This window comes from Ambystoma mexicanum, chromosome 4p, assembly GCF_040938575.1.
Source record: "Ambystoma mexicanum isolate Mex_15411 chromosome 4p, UKY_AmexF1_1, whole genome shotgun sequence".
Classification (NCBI taxonomy): Eukaryota; Metazoa; Chordata; class Amphibia; order Caudata; family Ambystomatidae; genus Ambystoma; species Ambystoma mexicanum.
Genome location: NC_090927.1, coordinates 1,091,518,533 through 1,091,533,758, shown reverse-complemented (window position 1 = coordinate 1,091,533,758; position 15,226 = coordinate 1,091,518,533).

The following is a 15,226-nucleotide window of genomic DNA, read 5'->3' as shown; positions in this document are numbered from 1 at the left end:
TTTGCCAATGCTTGTTATTTCATCCATATTTACACAAGTGATTGGTCATAGTAAATGAAGCCTACATCTATTGGCTTTGCCAATGCTTGTTATTTCATCCATATTTACACAAGTGATTGGTCATAGTAAATGAAGCCTACATCTATTGGATTGGCCAATGCTTGTTATTTCATCCATATTTACACAAGTGATTGGTCATAGTAAATGAAGCCTACATCTATTGGCTTGGCCAATGCTTGTTATTTCATCCATATTTACACAAGTGATTGGTCATAGTAAATGAAGCCTACATCTATTGGCTTGGCCAATGCTTGTTATTTCATCCATATTTACACAAGTGATTGGTCATAGTAAATGAAGCCTACATCTATTGGCTTTGCCAATGCTTGTTATTTCATCCATATTTACACAAGTGATTGGTCATAGTAAATGAAGCCTACATCTATTGGCTTTGCCAATGCTTGTTATTTCATCCATATTTACACAAGTGATTGGTCATAGTAAATGAAGCCTACATCTATTGGCTTGGCCAATGCTTGTTATTTCATCCATATTTACACAAGTGATTGGTCATAGTAAATGAAGCCTACATCTATTGGATTGGCCAATGCTTGTTATTTCATCCATATTTACACAAGTGATTGGTCATAGTAAATGAAGCCTACATCTATTGGATTGGCCAATGCTTGTTATTTCATCCATATTTACACAAGTGATTGGTCATAGTAAATGAAGCCTACATCTATTGGCTTTGCCAATGCTTGTTATTTCATCCATATTTACACAAGTGATTGGTCATAGTAAATGAAGCCTACATCTATTGGATTGGCCAATGCTTGTTATTTCATCCATATTTACACAAGTGATTGGTCATAGTAAATGAAGCCTACATCTATTGGATTGGCCAATGCTTGTTATTTCATCCATATTTACACAAGTGATTGGTCATAGTAAATGAAGCCTACATCTATTGGATTGGCCAATGCTTGTTATTTCATCCATATTTACACAAGTGATTGGTCATAGTAAATGAAGCCTACATCTATTGGATTGGCCAATGCTTGTTATTTCATCCATATTTACACAAGTGATTGGTCATAGTAAATGAAGCCTACATCTATTGGATTGGCCAATGCTTGTTATTTCATCCATATTTACACAAGTGATTGGTCATAGTAAATGAAGCCTACATCTATTGGATTGGCCAATGCTTGTTATTTCATCCATATTTACACAAGTGATTGGTCATAGTAAATGAAGCCTACATCTATTGGCTTTGCCAATGCTTGTTATTTCATCCATATTTACACAAGTGATTGGTCATAGTAAATGAAGCCTACATCTATTGGATTGGCCAATGCTTGTTATTTCATCCATATTTACACAAGTGATTGGTCATAGTAAATGAAGCCTACATCTATTGGATTGGCCAATGCTTGTTATTTCATCCATATTTACACAAGTGATTGGTCATAGTAAATGAAGCCTACATCTATTGGATTGGCCAATGCTTGTTATTTCATCCATATCTACACAAGTGATTGGTCATAGTAAATGAAGCCTACATCTATTGGATTGGCCAATGCTTGTTATTTCATCCATATTTACACAATTGATTGGTCATAGTAAATGAAGCCTACATCTATTGGCTTTGCCAATGCTTGTTATTTCATCCATATTTACACAAGTGATTGGTCATAGTAAATGAAGCCTACATCTATTGGCTTTGCCAATGCTTGTTATTTCATCCATATTTACACAAGTGATTGGTCATAGTAAATGAAGCCTACATCTATTGGCTTTGCCAATGCTTGTTATTTCATCCATATTTACACAAGTGATTGGTCATAGTAAATGAAGCCTACATCTATTGGATTGGCCAATGCTTGTTATTTCATCCATATTTACACAAGTGATTGGTCATAGTAAATGAAGCCTACATCTATTGGATTGGCCAATGCTTGTTATTTCATCCATATTTACACAAGTGATTGGTCATAGTAAATGAAGCCTACATCTATTGGCTTGGCCAATGCTTGTTATTTCATCCATATTTACACAAGTGATTGGTCATAGTAAATGAAGCCTACATCTATTGGATTGGCCAATGCTTGTTATTTCATCCATATTTACACAAGTGATTGGTCATAGTAAATGAAGCCTACATCTATTGGCTTTGCCAATGCTTGTTATTTCATCCATATTTACACAAGTGATTGGTCATAGTAAATGAAGCCTACATCTATTGGCTTTGCCAATGCTTGTTATTTCATCCATATTTACACAAGTGATTGGTCATAGTAAATGAAGCCTACATCTATTGGATTGGCCAATGCTTGTTATTTCATCCATATTTACACAAGTGATTGGTCATAGTAAATGAAGCCTACATCTATTGGATTGGCCAATGCTTGTTATTTCATCCATATTTACACAAGTGATTGGTCATAGTAAATGAAGCCTACATCTATTGGATTAGCCAATGCTTGTTATTTCATATATTATATAGTGATTCCTCATAGTAATTGTTTTTGGAAATGTTGCTCTAGAAAAAGGGTATATTCTGAAGTACATGTGGCTGTTGTAACACATTTGCAGTTGTCTTGAATATTACCTGCCAGTTTGTACTCATGTTTACAAGTGATTCCGCATATTAAAAGGTACATTGTGAAGTGACCGTTGCTGCTTTATATATTTCATTATTTCATATATGTTTACACGGTGCATGTCAAAATGATAAATGCATCTTTTTTCTTCCGAAGTTCATGTCTAGTTTTTGGCTGGTGCATTTTTCAAATTGTTTGCAATACAAAACAAGTTGAGGGTAAATTTCACGTTTGTGGAATGAATGAAAACTTAAAAGCGGACAATTTTGAGAAATCTGGTTCTGAAAATCCATGTTCACTAATCAACTGAAAAAATGATTTTCTTCAGCTTCTCGCAACCTTTGAACCCATGCATGAATTTTCACCAGATCTGGCCTGCTTGATTGGATTGGAAACGTTACGTTGCTTGGTGAAGATCCGTCAATGGCTCAGACGTATTAGGGAAAATAATATTTTCTGTAAATTTTCCCATTTATCCTTCAATTTAACCTTAACTATAGGGACAAAATCACCTATGAATGCATCATTTTAATGCATGCATAGTGGGTGTGTTTACACCAAAATGAATGAATAGGTTTTGCTGCAGCCATCAGTGTTCCTTCAGTGAATTCTCAAGAAATAGGATGCAGAATTGTGTGCCATCACGCTACTCCTATTGTTATCGTTTGCTTATGTGGTCTTCCGGGGGCAGGACACAGCACCAGGTCCCTTGGTGAGTGCTAGAATCTAATTGTAAAAAACATTCCCTATGGCTTGAATCGCAGCAAGAATCCCTCTTTGATTATGACATCTTCTAGGCACATTGCTACATTGTAAAATGAAATGCACATTTGTCTTGACATCATTAATGATAGAGGGTCCGATTCTAAGGTGCATGCAATAACAGAAAAGTGTTCTTCCATGAACTAGGAACACTTCTCTTAAACGCACCATATTCTAACAAAGAAAGAATGTGGTGTAGGCACATGAAAGCCTTTGGAGGGACATGAAAGCCTTTGGAGGGACATGAAAGCCTTTGCATGTTCCTGATTTATGGCCTAACAATGACCATGGTAACCAGCAGGAATGCAAGGCACGGATTGCCAGGGGATTCTCCTGGCACAGTCCTGATTTTGCATATCAAAAAACAGGAATTAAAATGTGGTACCTAAAAGGCGTTCACCTCTGTTGTACATGTTTTCCCTTTATAAAAATCGCATTTCCCAGATTGCAGCAACACTTTTCCAATTTGCTGAACGCTTAAGGACACGTTGGCAAATTAGAAAAGTGGAGATCTTTTTTAAAAGAAAATGCTCAGTCTTTTCCCCACAACGAGATATTTTAGCAGTTTTTGCTGCTGGAATGCATGACATCTCCCCTCCATTCCTTCCACCAACCTGAGAATCTTGGTGTTGGAAACGAGGAGAAAATGTCGGCTTTCCGCACTACTTTCAGCACAAGCTCAGAATCGGGCCCTGACTCACTAAATTATGATGACTGCCCCTTTCGACAATCACCAAAATATATCGCAGAATATGAAACTGATGTTCAAGTGACACATGCCGTTTTCCAACTCAGTGCTTCAATTACACCAGGATTGACTTTGTGAAACCACCAAATGTTTTCCTGTTTAAATAAATCTAACAATATACATGTTTATAGGGCCCTGAAAGCTACTGCACTAATGAGGTGTGCCGCAGCAGCAATTTCCCTATGCTTTTCCTGTCACGAATTTGAATATCTCCTAAAATCTTCACCGAGTTGTCAGAAAATATGTGCAATAAACTCTGTATCTAGCAATATAAAAACACTGATACATGCGTATAAAAGCCACAACAGTATAAGCAAAGCACAGCTACTATTATGAGCCGGCTAAAGCGCCTACCATACCTGAAACGACGAACCAGGAGCATTTCCTAATGTCTGTTTCTCTCAATCATGGGATTAGTACACATTCCTTCCTGACATTCTTTGGTCGGTGTGGGCAAAGACTACAAGATAGGATAGGAAAGGAATCCTAAGGCACTGTTACAGACAAATGCAGGGGATATTGAGCTGTTTCCTTCTCACTTCTGTGCTGGTGTTACTGGTGTCATAGAAGAATGCACGCTTGCTTCAGCTTGCCAGTGGCAAGCAGATTTTGAAGGTTTGCTTTTATTGCAATGCAATCAAATCCCAGTGGCTCTCTAGCTCCAGAATAGAGTGCTGGATCTCCGGGTTGTATTCCAGTGAACATCCACATGGGAGTATCAGCACAATTATTTGATGTTGTCACGCTTCAGTGCAGGTCTGGCCCAGGCAGGACCAACTTTTTCCCCTCTCCCGCAAAAAGACAATCTCAACACCCCTACACGTCTCCATGCAACACTTTATAGCAAAATGACAAATCGTGGTTTGTCTGCGATCGCCTCCCCATGCTGTATTTCATACAAATGAACCTGCCCGCCTATACATAATTTAAAGACTGCAACCAAGAAAACATTTATTAAAATAGTAACACATACGCAAAAATCTCTAAGCACACGAAAATGGATCGCCTTTTATAAAATGTATTTTGACAGTGTATGGAAATAGCCCGTATGGACATATGTGTACTCCACATTTAATACACAAAATGACACTGTTTCATATTGCACACATTTCTTTCGTGTTGTGTGTAAAAGGGTGCCCGTTTATTTTCCGTCATGTTTGTAGGTTAGATGATTGTCAAAGTAGATGTCAGCAGCTGGATCCAGTAGAAGTCAAATAAGCTATGACACTCTTGTTGCATTTAGCCTCTGTTGACTCACACTCTTTGCCTTAAGGCAGGGCACTGTGGGAGGACGTTGCTCACAGATGGATGTTGGTACATCTTTTGAACTTCGTGTCTGTAAATGTCTTGGGGTGATTTGATTTTATCAGGTACATTCCATTCATAACCCCATATGCTACTCTTGGATCTAGAGGAAACCATCGCTTAGAGGGCAAATGGAAGTTTCACCAGAAGGAGCTGCTCACAGCTGCCATTATATCACTTGGACTATCCCGCCCCTGCCACAGCAACTCTTCGCTGCGTTAGGCGGTTTACTTGAAGGTAGTGTGTCCTGGCAGATATTCAACTTGACTTATTCCACATGGTGTCTAGTAGATATAGTTGCTGGCATATCGTTTTCTTCTATGCTCCCAGAACCACTATGAAGAAGGTGTTAGTGGAAATCGTGTCCATCCCTCTGCTCCGCCACCATCTGTTCCTCTTGGTATATCTGCAGACAGTGCCAATCAAGCTCCACTCTTTCACCGGCTTATCACCACCTTGTTATCCTCACTCCCGGCATCTTCCTTTCCCTTACTACCCCTCATCCCCTCACTCTTCCGAGACCATCTTTGCCATGCCTACACCAAAGAGAAACGATTTGCTCTGGCAAAGCTTGTGTGGCACTTCTTAAGGTGGTCACGGCTTTATGCACACCCAATTTAACTGACTGACGCACTGAGTGAGAAGATGATATGCTCAGGATCACACCATTTTGGTAATTTGGGAAACCTAGCTCTCCCGGCTCCAATGTATACAGCTGCAACTACAGGAAAAGGAAACAGATATGAAATGTCAGAAAAAAAAGGAAAAATTACTTGCCATATCAAGCAAACTTACAAAGCCTCCCCCCAAATATTTATTCTGCATTAGGTAGAAATGATTACCATAACTTTGCTTGTTTAACCAGTGAAATGCAACATATTGGTTATAAATGTGTATATTCCGGAGGCACATCTTGCAGGGAATCGCCTCACCCACCAGACATTGAAGTCTATCATTTGTTTACTTTTTGTGTGAAAGACCCGTAGATCATAAGTGAGCCTAACACAATACACACAGTTATCACACAAACACGTTATGCAAATCAAGCCTTTCCCTTTGTAGGAGAAATGAGAGAAAGAGCAAATACATAGCTCCAAAAAGGAGTACAGCAAAACATTAGAAATAGGTCTGCCATTCTACCAAGTAAAATGGTAAACACAAGAACGAAAACACGTTGTGAAATAAGATTAAAAACATTGACAGACTTCATAAAACAATACACTTTGAATTAGTACCCGTCGAGGGACAATGAGCTTGTTACAAGGAAGCTCATTGGCCCTCGCCAGGGCGTTACCCGACCGGGAATCCCTCTCCCCACAACTTTCCTTCATGAAGGGGGCGGGTAGGGGCGGGTGTGGCAGCCACTCAGTCAATGAGGAGGCTCGGAATGGGGTAATGCCCGCTCCGAGCCACCACACGGCTGCAGGCTGCCATCTACCCCCACCTGGGATCGAGGTAAGTGTTCCACCCTACACCTCTCCCAAATCCAAAGAATTCCCACCCTGCCCTCCCCACCCCACTTAGCATCTTTTCTGTCCATTTCGGGAGCAGACACACTGGGAACACTTCTGTCCCCAGCGCGTCCGCTCCCGATCCGCGACAGGCCATGATGGAAAGGAAGAAGGGACTACAAGTAGTCCCTTCTTCCTTTCCATGGTGGGCAATTTTTGTGTTTACATTTTTCCCTATTTTTTGAATGGCCGCCAAGCAAAGGGAGAATGCACTACGTGTTGTCCCTTCTCCCTTTCCATGGCAGCCATTTTATTTGTTTAATTTTTGACAATCATTTTCAATGGCCGCCATGGAAAAGGGAAAACAGACTTGGTTTTCCCTTCCCTGGCAGCCATTTTTTAAACTTTTTTTTCTGTTCCGAAACGCCAGAGCATTTTGGAACAGAAAAGAAATGCGCTTAGTACCCTGATCCTACGGGCCGGGGTACTAATAGCAATAGGCCCCTAGCAGGGAGGGGCATTACCACTTTAGGTAATGCCTCCGGGCCTTCGTTTTAATTATGGGCCCCGGGGCATTACATGAAGTGGTAATGCGCCCCCCCACCCCCTGCTTGGGGCCTATTGCTTAAATAGACCACTGAAGTGAAATCATGTTGCCAGCTTCTAGGGGTGAACACAGCTGTTGGCCTGTGTAGTCACATGTCATTTAATTGGGCCTCACAGTTTAGTGATTGCAAGGTGAGAGTGACTGGCAGGAGAGTATATCGTACAGGCATTTAAAAAATCAACACATTAATGGGAGGGTGCAAAAGGATTAGCCACTTCAGCGACCCCACTCCACCTCCCACAATCACAACACAAGCATGTGGGCTGTCGGGTGTTCAAAAAAATGCAACAAATAAATGGGAGGTGGACTTTGCCCCATGGGCGGCCACTCCAGCTGCCTGAGCCTAAGGCCGCCCTGCTTGAATGCACTATGGAGCTCATTTTCATTGGGGTGTGACGTTAATGTACGGCGTAAAGTCCTTATATTAACGTCACACTCTATTTTCATATGTGTGTATTGCAGAGAGGAGGGGTGGAATGCAACTTGCATTTCCGCCGTCTTCCTTCCTCTCTGCCATACAAATGCTCGCCGGCTTTATGCACCACCATAAACAGGCGGACTCCATAGGGACCCATTGTACTTGCTGCCTGTCATGCTCGCATTAGTGTCAGAGGGAGTGTCCAAAAAGGGTGGCGGTCATTTACCCTTAAAGGGATTATCAATGCTTGAAGTATCTTCACCTGCGTCATAACTGATTGATTTCAACATTAAAAGCTGTCTCTTCTCAATTAGAATATAAAGTGTATGAAGAATTAGTGTGCTTCCCGCTTTGTTTTAGAGCGAAGCCAATTACCCAGTGATGGATTGCCTATCTAAAAAGGTCTGTGCGAAACCACACGTCTGCTCTGCAGCCACACCTTTCTAAACCTAAGAAAGTAAATGTAATACTAGTCATGTCTGGTAGCTGCCGTCTGGGTCCCTTTAATTATTAGAGCCTGACTGTTTTAAGGCACTATGGGTCTCAATAAGATTTTGCAATGCAGTAAAAAGTCACAGCAAAATGGCGATAAATGTGTTACCAGCAGATAATCCCCATTTTTCTACACCTTCAAATTACAAGTTTAAAATTAAAGTGTAAAGATACCCCAGCCCTTGGAGGTATAACCTTTACTTTGGCACCAAACACTTGAGGAATTTCCATGGTTGGAATTTGCACGCACAATTGTTCCTCCAAACCCCCCATGGACTTCTATGGACTGAGGGAATGGGGAATATAGTTCCCATTGCCCCACTCATAATCTGGTGGTAGATCCGCTAAAGGCAATATCGTCTCTCCAATCGCTCAAAGAAGAGGGCTCACATCCAGGCCCGCATCTCTGGAGCTTCTAACAAAACGGCTGAACTCTTTAAAATCTGCAAGGTACTAGCCAATCTATCTGCAATCTCTACCTCGTCTCTTCCCTCCCAGGCCCTCTGCACTACACAGGCCACTCACTTCACTGCTAAAACTCAGGGCATCTCATGTTTGCTCTCTTCCTCCCTCCCTACCCCCATCCTTCTGCCACCCTTGGCCCCTCCTCCTCCCGCATCCACACTCTCCTCCTTCTCTCTTGTCACGTCAGAAGAAGTCACTAGAGTTGTCTGCTCTATGAAGGTCTCTTCCAAACAAGTCTCCCCCTATTCTTCCAGAACTATTAATTACAATATCAACTCCCTTGCACCTGCACTCATGGACTTCTGTAATCAACCCATTGCCACTGGGTCTTTCCACTCTTCCATCAGGCACTTCCTTGTGCGCCCCCTCCTGAAAAAGCCTTGCACCGACCCTGTCATGTACCGGCGTGTAAGCAGTGTCAAGAAACGGATGCATAGCCCTTTAAGAACACTACAACCAGGGGCTTGGAAGTTGGCATGGCAACGCTGGCGTCCTCTCAGCGTTTCCCACGGTCGACGCTGGAAGCCGCGGAACGCTGTCATGTGACCTCACCTTTATATTCTCCGCCTACACTCCAGATCGGTGCTTCTGATTGAGAATTGGTGGTGCCTCGCATCTTGTACCTTGTATCCAGTTTTCCTTATCATCCCGGTTCTGTCCCTTTCCCTTCCCCTTCCCTCCAGCATTTCTGATTACCTCGTTGCCTCGACCCGGACCGTTTACCTGGCTTTGGATTTTGGACTGCCTTGTTCTTGTTTGCTGCCCGCATCATTCTTCGACCTCGGACCGCTCACGGATTTCCTAGCCTTCGCCCATTGGTTTTGGTTGCTCTTCGGTTGTCTTCTGGATCATCAATCATCTGGACTGCATCTGGGTATTTTGAGGAACTTTGGAACTTTTCTTGAACTTTGGATTGTTGACCTTGGAACTCTTGAACTTTTGGATTGTTGAACTTGGAACTTATGAACTTCCAACCTGGGGTTTCCTTGTGACGCACACTATCTAGTGTGTATTAGGCGTCCTCGTGCCGGCGGGATAGGTGGTATTCTGCATTGTGGACTTCGGAGTTCTTCTCTTCCTGGTTCCATCTGGTTCTCCCCGGAGTAACGGTAAGCCTAGGGGTTGTTATCAGAATTGGGATCAACGTATTGCATTCTTTCTGTTGTGTTCGGGTTTGGTCAGAAGGGCGGTTGTTATATTATCTGTATTGTGTTAACTCCTCACTTACAGATCCAACGCCTGTCCTCGGCTACTCGTACCACCCTGACTTCTGCATTACAACTTTTGCGTCATCTACATTACAACTCCTGCGTCCTCTGGGTCTCATCAGATATCCGTTCTTTCCTCTGATTGATCGCTCTGGCTGTCCATTCCTGGGGCCAGAGGGTTCCATCGGGAGGAAGAACTCTTCGGCTACACGACGTGGGCAACTGGATTCTGACATAATCAGAAGCCGTCCAATATGGATGCCAATGAGACGCTGTCCACTATTTTACAATTGGTGGCCGATTTACGTAATGATATGACTGCGGCTCATTCAGCCACGCAGCGACGCATTGATGAGTTGCAAGCAGGGTTCCAACCCCTTGGGGCAGCTGCCCCACCTTTGGCCAGTGTCTCTGGGGCAGGTGCTGGTCCATCCCAACAGGATGCTGGACCAGTTTATATGACTACCCAGTTCCCTTTGGCTCCACCGGAACGCTTCAGTGGAGACCCCAAGACCTTTAGGACCTTTTTGAACCAATGTAGACTACACTTTCTGTGTCGTCCTGCCTCTTTTCCAGATTCCACTACTAAGGCGGCGTTTCTGTTATCTCATTTAGGGGGTACCGCGGCTGCCTGGGCTAATCCGTTGTTGGAAGAGGGCAGTCATCTTCTTTACAATTGTGACGCCCTAATTGAGGCTATGAGTCGTGTGTTCGACACACGTTATGCCACACAAGCTACGGATTTAGAACTGCTTGGTCTCCAACAAGGCAGTACACCTCTCCTGTCCTATCTAGCCAAGTTCAATCAGCTGGTGACGGAAACTAATTGGCCCGAAGAGAAGAAGGCCTCTCTCTTCTATAAAGGGCTATCCGACTCCCTAAAAGACACACTGGCTACCGTTCCGGTGATACCTACTGCTTTTTCGGAACTATTGGATTTGGTTCTCCAGATCGATTCCCGACAAGCAGCACGGAGGGGTGAAAAGAGAACGGTTCCTCCTGTTGCTATCTCCGTTCCTTTACCTGCCGCTGGATCCACGGAACCCATGCAGATTGGGGCACTTAGAACTCCTCTCTCGGCTGAAGTTAGGGAACACCGGAGAAAGAATGGATTATGTTTCTATTGCGGAGGTTCAGACCACTTGCTCCGAGAATGTACCAAAAAACCTGCTAAGAAACAGGGAAACGCCAAAACCCGGTGACTGAAGGGGTCCAGATGCCGGGTGTTTCTTCGATAGACCCTACAATATGCAGTCCTTATTGTCTGTCTGTTTCCCTGTCGTCTCCCGGTTCTGAGAAATGGGCCGTGATGATGGTCCTGGACTCAGGCGCCACAGGGAATTACGTGGATGCCACTTATGCTCAGGAGTTGGGTCTGCCAGTTATGCACAAATCATGTCCTGAAGTGGTAAATTCGGTAGATGGCTCTTCCTTGGTCTCTGGGTTAGTGACGAAGCGAACTACTGACCTCACCATGATCACTGACTGCGGTCATCAAGAGAGCATCTACTTTGATCTCATTGCGGCACCACAGTTTAAATTCATTCTTGGCTTACCTTGGTTAAGATTGCATAATCCTTCTGTGGATTGGCATTCTGGGGAGGTATGTTTTCTGTCGGATTACTGTGAAAGGAGATGCCTCACTATCAGTTCAGAGATCACCAATCCAAGTCATGCTCTTGCTGAAACTACCCGTACTGTGGGGGCAGTACTTAACACTGTCCTTCCTATGGTGTACAGGAAATATCAGGACGTATTCGACGCACGTGGGGCAGAGATACTTCCACCCCACAGGCCCTATGACTGCCCTATCGAGCTGATTCCTGGAGCTAAGATTCCGTCTGGGCGCATATATTCCCTGACCCCTAAAGAGGACGTGATTTTGAAGGAATATATTGACAAATCCTTGAGTACTGGCTTTATTCGTCCTTCCCGCTCACCTGCTGCCTCACCCATGTTCTTTGTCCCTAAGAAGGAGGGGGACCTGCGTCCTTGCATCGATTACCGTGCTTTAAATGCCGTCACGATCAGAAATCAGTATCCGATTCCTCTGATTTCAGTCTTATTGGACCAATTGGGTGCAGCTAAGGTGTTCACTAAATTGGATTTGAGGGGAGCCTACAATCTCGTCCGGATTCGCGAAGGCGACGAGTGGAAGACGGCCTTCAAAACCAAATATGGCCTCTTCGAATACTGCGTTATGCCCTTTGGCCTATGTAACGCTCCGGCGACCTTCCAATACTTCATCAACGACGTATTTCATGACATGCTAGACCAGTACGTAGTCGTTTACTTAGATGACATCTTGGTCTACTCTCCTTCGGTGGACACTCACGTCATCCATGTCTCCAACGTTTTGCAACGTCTAAGAGAGTACCACTTGTATGCTAAGTTGGACAAGTGCAGGTTTCATGAAACCGAGGTAGAGTTCCTAGGCTATGATATCACTAGCCGGGGAGTGCAAATGAGCCAGTCTAAGATCACCGCGATATTGGAGTGGCCTCGTCCTGATACCTTGAAGGCTCTGCAATCCTTCCTAGGTTTTGCAAATTTCTATCGGCGGTTTATCCAAGACTTTTCAGCCATTGCCTCTCCACTTACTAAACTAACCAGCACTAAAAGTTTGTTTGAATGGAACGAGGAAGCTCAACAGGCTTTTGAGGCCTTAAAATCTGCTTTTACCACGGCTCCCGTCCTTCAACATCCGGATCCCTCTTTGCCTTTCATTGTAGAAGCAGATGCTTCAGATGTTGCACTGGGAGCTATCCTGTCCCAACTTTGCCCCGAGTCCGCTGGTTTACATCCTGTTGCGTATCACTCCAGAAAACTCACCTCTTACGAGAGGAATTATACGATCACAGAACGGGAATTGTTGGCTGTAAGAGACGCCTTTATGGTATGGAGACATCATCTTTTGGGGTCTTCCGAACCAGTTCAAGTGTTTACTGATCATCGGAATCTCTTGGCACTGCAATCAGTGAAGTGTACCACGGCACGTCATGCCAGGTGGCATGAATTTTTCGCCATGTTCAACTTCACCATTACCTATCGCCCTGGTTCTCTGAATTCGAAGGCTGATGCTCTTTCCCGCATCCATGGAGTCCCTGAACCATCCGAGCTTAAAGGAGCTCTTCTATTACCCAATCAAGTGGTGTGTGGGTGTACCTTGCGCCCCTCTCTGAAAACAAGGATACAAGAATGGGTGAGAACTACTCCCTCTGAGATTTCTAACCTGGGGTTGGAGGTCATCAATTCATTGCCTTATAAGAAGAGTAAAATATATGTGCCTGACTCCGACACAAGACACACCGCCATACAATGGTGTCACGATTCAGCGGTAGCGGCACATCCAGGTACTGGGAAAACTATTGACCTTTTGAGAAGGTGGTGCTGGTGACCCTCCATGTCACACGATGTTCGGGAATACATCGTTTCTTGTGCCATTTGTGCACAGTGCAAACATCAACCGGGCAAACCGGTGGGCCTGCTTCAACCCATGCCTATTCCAGACAAGCCTTGGTTTATGGTCTCTATGGATTTCGTAGTAGAGCTTCCGGTAGTCGACGGCTACGACACTATATGGGTGGTCGTGGACTATTTCACTAAATCAGCCTTGTTTGTACCCTGCCAGGGGATTCCTTCTGCTCCGGTTTTGGCGGAACTGTTCTTGAAGAACGTCTACCGAAGATTCGGTCTGCCTTCCATTCTTGTTACTGACCGGGGACCACAGTTCACTTCTTGTTTTTGGAGAGCCGTGACTTCAACGTTGGGTATAGACGGCAGGTACTCTATTGCATACCATCCACAAACTGATGGGCAAACAGAGAGGCTTAACGCCACCATGGAACAGTATCTACGATGTCTTACCCACCAACGCCAAGATACGTGGGTTTCTGTTCTACCTCTGGCCGAGTTCGCCTACAATAACTCTATGCATACGGCGACAGGTGTATCTCCGTTCTTTGCACTATATGGCCAGCACCCCCGTTCTTTGCCCAGTATTGCTGATTGGCCATTACAAAATCCGGCTGCCTCTGGTTGTCTTAGGAACCTATCAGATACCCACGCTATAGTTAAGAGTCAACTATTACAGGCCCAGTCATGTACTAAGTCATCGGCAGATGCACATCGCTCACCGGCTCCTAACTACCGACCGGGGATGAAGGTCTGGCTGTCCACAAAAAATCTACGCCTGCCTGGTCGAAGATCCCTGTTGCCTCGGTTCGTGGGTCCCTACAGCATTCTGCAGGTTATTAACCCTGCGGCCCTCCGATTGGCTCTTCCTGCAAAATGGAAGGTACACCCGGTATTCCATGTCTCTCTAGTGAAACCATGCCACCCATCTACCAGACTTCCTGCTTATCCACCACCGATTAGGGTGCGTGGTTTTGATGAATATGAGGTGGGTGCGATCTTGGATACCAAAGTCCGAAGGGGCAGACGTCTCTATCTGGTCGATTGGAAGGGCTATGGTCCCGAAGACCGTACGTGGGAACCTGTGGGTAACATCCATGCTCCGGCCCTTTTGTCTCGTTTCTGGTCTGCTCGGGGGGTGACACCCCCTTTGAGGGAGGAAACTGTCATGTACCGGCGTGTAAGCAGTGTCAAGAAACGGATGCATAGCCCTTTAAGAACACTACAACCAGGGGCTTGGAAGTTGGCATGGCAACGCTGGCGTCCTCTCAGCGTTTCCCACGGTCGACGCTGGAAGCCGCGGAACGCTGTCATGTGACCTCACCTTTATATTCTCCGCCTACACTCCAGATCGGTGCTTCTGATTGAGAATTGGTGGCGCCTCGCATCTTGTACCTTGTATCCAGTTTTCCTTATCATCCCGGTTCTGTCCCTTTCCCTTCCCCTTCCCTCCAGCATTTCTGATTACCTCGTTGCCTCGACCCGGACCGTTTACCTGGCTTTGGATTTTGGACTGCCTTGTTCTTGTTTGCTGCCCGCATCATTCTTCGACCTCGGACCGCTCACGGATTTCCTAGCCTTCGCCCATTGGTTTTGGTTGCTCTTCGGTTGTCTTCTGGATCATCAATCATCTGGACTGCATCTGGGTATTTTGAGGAACTTTGGAACTTTTCTTGAACTTTGGATTGTTGACCTTGGAACTCTTGAACTTTTGGATTGTTGAACTTGGAACTTATGAACTTCCAACCTG